This window comes from Ruditapes philippinarum, unplaced genomic scaffold (genome assembly GCF_026571515.1).
Source record: "Ruditapes philippinarum isolate M1 unplaced genomic scaffold, ASM2657151v2 ctg10512_1_1_1_1, whole genome shotgun sequence".
NCBI classification, from domain to species: Eukaryota; Metazoa; Mollusca; class Bivalvia; order Venerida; family Veneridae; genus Ruditapes; species Ruditapes philippinarum.
The window spans coordinates 84,025-90,024 of record NW_026851628.1 but is presented as its reverse complement, the minus strand read 5'-3'; positions in this window follow the sequence as shown (position 1 = coordinate 90,024).

The following is a 6,000-nucleotide window of genomic DNA, read 5'->3' as shown; positions in this document are numbered from 1 at the left end:
ATTGTTGTTAGGTTTGTTGTAAACTTCTGTGTCAGAGATTGAATGTCCGCTTTGTATTTAGTTATTTTCGATCAGAAAATACAATAAAACAATATTAGAAACCTTCGACCATTCGGGAATTACTGTGCTTGAAAATTGATGCGCCTGTCTTAGACCATCTTTACGCAGTGATCTCCCCTGAATTTTTCGGCTTTAGTGTACATACAAAAGGGAAGTAACAGCTTCAAAAAAGTGGACTACTTTCGGCATTTGCAATTAAGAACATTATACTCTGAAATTTCGCTACCATTATTTGTTTGGTCTGACGACCCAAACAAATAAAAAGCAACATATCTCAAATAAACATCTATGTTACACCTAAAACATTCATTTATGTTACAAACAAATTTGTCTATTTACTAAAATATCATAAAGTATTATAAACATTTATTTCATATCATAAAATGTAAGCTTTAATAATACAAACTGTATCTTGAATTTTGTTTGGTCTTTAAATCTAATACACATTATACTGAGGAAAATTCATTTTGCTAAAAAATCTATAGACATTATTCTACAGCAAATTCATTTTGTTTTATTTTGTTTAGCAGAGCGATTGAATTCCATTGTATGAACCACTGGCAGACTACATAAAAAAGGCAAGCCATTATAGACAATTCTCATTTGTTCTGCAAATGCAATGAGAAGCACCAATTGATTGTTGACTCCATACTGATATTTCAAAATCGATTTCTCTCAATAAACTCACATACTTTTCTACTGATATGGAATATCAACATTAAAAGTCAACTGGCAGTTTATTTCATTGGCCATTTATTTTCAGCCGGAATGTCAGGCACTGTAGCCAGTTTCCAAGTTTTCTGAATACTACAAGTATCTATTGCTTTATTTCTGCAATCTTCTCATTGGTATATTTCATGACAATAATTGCACTGGCAGCTTCTGTAATAGCCAAACTTGAACAACCATTACCTAAAATGTCTACAGTAATTTGCATAGTAAAAGTGATTTGGCTATATGTATGTATTACATCATCAATGAAGTGGCAGGAATGGTTCATTAAACAATGATAGATACACCATTCACCATTATTGATATAAAACAACAAGAGACAAAATCAATATAAAACTTTTCCCCTCCAAATCAATTGCCTTTCATAGTATTCAATGAGAAAATAAAACATCACAGAGAAAAAAAACCTATTGTTTCAGGATAGCAATACAAATAGATGACCCTGTTTTATATGTTATACTTCCACTTTGTTCTAGTTGTTGATTGATTACATGTGAGCTACTGGCATTGATTTAGTAAAACAAGATTCCTGGTTTATGACAAGTAAATGAAACTATCATTGCATTATTTAAGTCTGAAAAGTTAGGAAGAAAAACAGGTTCGAATTTCACTAGTTCCATTTAAAGGTTGCATGAAAAACATAATTCCTATTTACTTCAGTAGTTGAGTTGTGTCGTTATCATTTAAGGATCTCTTCATTCTTAATCTAAAAATACACTAATACTGTATGCTGTATGATAACAGAGATAATAACATCAACAATAAAGGGCTATAATTTAAAAGACTTGCAACAGAGTGAGGCATGCCCTGGAGTCCCTCCCTATGATCTTCTACTTTAAAGATTTATAACTACATGGTACCAAGGGGATGAAAAAAATAACAAGTACAATCAAGGTTAGAACATTTACATTCAGGCAAGTGTTTTTGTAAGCATGTCATTTTTGACCAAACTAAAGTAAATATGTATTACTATTTTATCGTCAGATCTAAAATACTTAAAACCACTCTTTTCTCGCCTCTGTATTCATGCAGTCATTGTATTACAAGTAATCACTTCCTTTCATAGCTTGCATAAAAGTAACACTTCACACTGACTTCCAGTCATGTACAGCCCCTTATATTAAATTATATCACATACACATAATTGTAGCATATATTACCATTAAATGTACATACATACATGTATGTATAATTTATTATATTTCATCATAGAGTACACAACCTAACACACTAATAAAATTTAGGGGAAAAAAGGTTCAGGATATGGACCATAGATTTTGCAATTTCTTTAAACTCTCCAAACAACAAAATGTTATCATAATTATTTTTCTGTATTTATACCATTACATATATGATACTATAAGATAAACTTTGAACCAGTGAACTTCACAGGTATTAACATAGTGTAACACCTTTTGTAGTTCAAGTATATAAATGGATTATTTACCTAAATGGAAGTTATGACATTACTTAAATTTCACAATTATGGTGTAACCAACTTTTTTAAACTTCAATTCAGCAATGCACCATCAAATTTAGTCACATCATTTTTAAGGCTTAAGCCTTTGCTACCATTAAAGAAGCAGGCTCTCATCAACTTCAAAATTTTCATGTTGATATCCCCAAATTTGATAATGGACAGTTCCAAAAATGGACATTTGACAAGTCCATTTCAGAAATTCAGCAGGTTAACAGTGAATGTACAGATATTGAACTTGAACTATTAATATCCAGTCAGTTCACTAATCAGGTCATAGACAAAATATTTAGGTTATTCGATGGTTGATATATGATTGGTCTGGTGTTTTCACTGCCCATTAATTATGTCACAAGTCAATAAATCGTTACATTAAAGAAGACATATTATACCTAAAGTCTACAGGACATCTGACTAATTGACATAGTCAGGTCATCTGTGCTACAGATTTATCTAGTAATAAACTATTCATAGTAAGAATTAAATAAGGATTTAGTTTAATTGAGTCCATGGCATTTAAAAAACAAATATGTGTTTGATATGTTATGTGGTAAATAATGGGCTTAGCTTCTCAGTGTCATATTGAGAAAAGATTGTAACAATTACTATGAACTATGCCTACATAATACATGTGAATTTTAATTTTGAGTGAAAAGAAACCACAACTTGCTGGATGTCTTTAATGAACTTGTCCAACTTTCATTTTTGAGACTGTTGAGGTATCACAATGAAAATTTTAAGCCAGCCAACAGTACAATTGTATCTAAGAGCCAGGTCAGACTGCACGGGTGGCTTAAGCTGCCCTCACTCGAGTTATTATCACTTTTGGTTTCAACACAGTAATTCAGAATTGAGGGTTACAGTCTAATAATCAGGGATTTTAAACAATCTATAAGGGAACTTTTAAACAAAAAATGTGACACTAAACAGGTTCAACATTCATCTAGCTTCCTTTCATTAAGTTTGTACATAAAATTAAAAACATGATGTAAATGGTATTCACTATCAAGCCAACGTGAGAATGTAGGTGTCATTAAAAAGTATAATTACAATTACAGTATGATTAGAAAGGTGCATGATTCACACTGAAGTACATGTGTTTATCATGAAAACATTGACAAGTCATGCATTAACAAGCCAACTTGTCATAGTCTTAATATACCAACTTTTAACATTTCCTCAACATTATAACTATTGCTTATCAAAAGGCTAGTGAACTTTGTAACATGTTTAACTGAATAACTTAATAATTATTATTACTAATTAAAACTTATAGCAGCTTAATCAAATTAAGTATTGAGAGTGGAAGGTTATCAAAATTTTAGAATTCACAAGAAATGTTACCATGGGCAATGTCTCTTCTAAGTTGTCTATTATTGAAAGCTAATAATATGTCCATGTAATGTAGAGTAGAACAAATTTGTATATTATTAAAATGTTTCATATCCATGCAATGTAGAGCAAATTACTATATTTAATTGAAAGCTTCATTTCCAGACCTGCATATTGTTAAAAAGATTAATGTCCATATTTATGTAGAGCAGATCTGTATATTGTTCCTTTATTTTGAAGAATAAGTTTTTTTTCAATGGTAACAGAGGTCTTTAGCACTCGGAATCATAGAGAAAGACACTGAGACTAATTATTGCTGTTGAAGATCCTGACCATAGTTTAGGTGCTGAGGACTTGAGATCTCCATATGGGCCTCGACATTGCAAATGCCCTGGATGCCTTGCTTATCCTAGCAAGGACATCCTCCTGGCAGTCTCTCATTGTGGTGACTTTCATTTCCTCAACATTATTTACTGGTTTTCTTTTATATCACTAATCAGAATGGGATTAGCATCAAATTATATCCTTAAGATATGTGTGTTCTTGGTAAAACTGATGACAGAGACTTGTGTTGTCTTGGTGTACTGATACAAGTAACACAGAGCAAGTTTGATATGGTATAAAGTTGATAGCACAAGATTTACTTTTGTATTTAGATGTCTATATTACACAGAAATAAAACTAGACTGTGACAGCTATTATGCCATGCATAATCAAGACAATGAATAATAATAATTAATTCATGATCTAAATATCAATGTAAACATTAAAATACTATAATGAGAAGCCTGTACATAATGATAACAAAGATTATGACAAGCTAGAAGATTTAGTAGAACCTATTTAGAACCTTCATTTAAGTTTCACAGTCACAATCTTTGTTACACTGTGTCTTTTTTCTAAGCCAAATTTAACTTGATAACGATGACTTAAGGCCATCAAACCTATGTAGAACAAATGGTATAATTTAGCATGTTTAAGATTAGCCCAATATACATCGTACATTGTTTTATAAAGTGAAAAAAGATTATTTTGCTACTGTGTCCTCAAAATTTATATATCAAATATTGGCATACATTAATATAGTAGATTATATTGTACATGTATATATATATTGTATCATAAAGTCTGGGGATCTTTTTGTTGTGAATGTGTCAGAGTTAAATCGTATACATATACATGCACAGTGCGTTAACTGGAGTGCAGGTATTAGTTACCCTCACTCAAGAGCATGCCCATTGATTGGCTCATTTTTGCTGGGGTTTACTTATTGTGACGGCCACAGAAATATCATATATTCAGATGCTCGTTCATTGGTTACTTTTTTTCTGGGGTTTCATATTGTGACAACAGGGAATGTGTTTTTATGTTTGACTATGATACAAAAGAGAAAGAACATCAAAAGACTCGGCAATCTGATTTATCAGATAGCCTCATGTTTCGATGCTCTTTCTATTACTTATTGGGTAATAGCTGGAACAGAAAATGCACCTTATGGATTTCACATGACCTTCAAGTTTATCTTACAGCTTACAAACTTTAAATATTTAAAATAATTTATAACTAAAGTTTATATTGTACTTCAACTTATTTGCTAAATACAAGTCATTTATCAGTTAACCTGGCCATTCTGTAAATAGTTAAAACCTTTTCTTCATAAGATACAATGAATCTCTGTAGTTGTCAGTAAAAGATGCCTAACTCAAGTTTTGAACAACAACACATGGAAAGTTTAAGTCAAACGTTAATGATCAGTTTAGAATTGAAATACTTTCTATCATTAGACAGAAGATAACATAAACCAGTTTTAACCATATTCGTATAATGTAGCAATAACCAAGTTTTTTGTTCATTAAGAATAATTCTGCAAAAAAAAAAGGCATTTTATCAAAATAAAACAGAAATTTCTATAAAATAAATGATCACATTTCTTAAAGCAGTTACTTTAAATGGCAAAGAAAATATAGAAATCAACTATTTCATTTCTTTTTCTAACTTTCTACACACCCCTCGTAACTTTCAATGTATGCAAATATTGACAAATTTATCATAACACATACCGATCAGTAGCTAATACAACCATGAATGGTGAAATTCAGCCAATATAACAATATTTCATGATGGAAAAAACTTGTTCAAGTGTTTCAATAATAACAATAACATCCAATAATTTTCATTGGATGAGAAATCATTATAAGATTACAGGCCTGGTACAGCTGCATACTTAATTAGCTTATTCATGAAAATTATTACTTATTAATATTAAAATACAAATACTGAAACATTGTGACCAAGTTTCAACATGTTATTTGGGTTACTGCTTATCATACAGGTTTTTCATAAACAAAATTGATCACTAAAGGATGAAATAATAGGATTGAGCTACTGCGGAATACTTA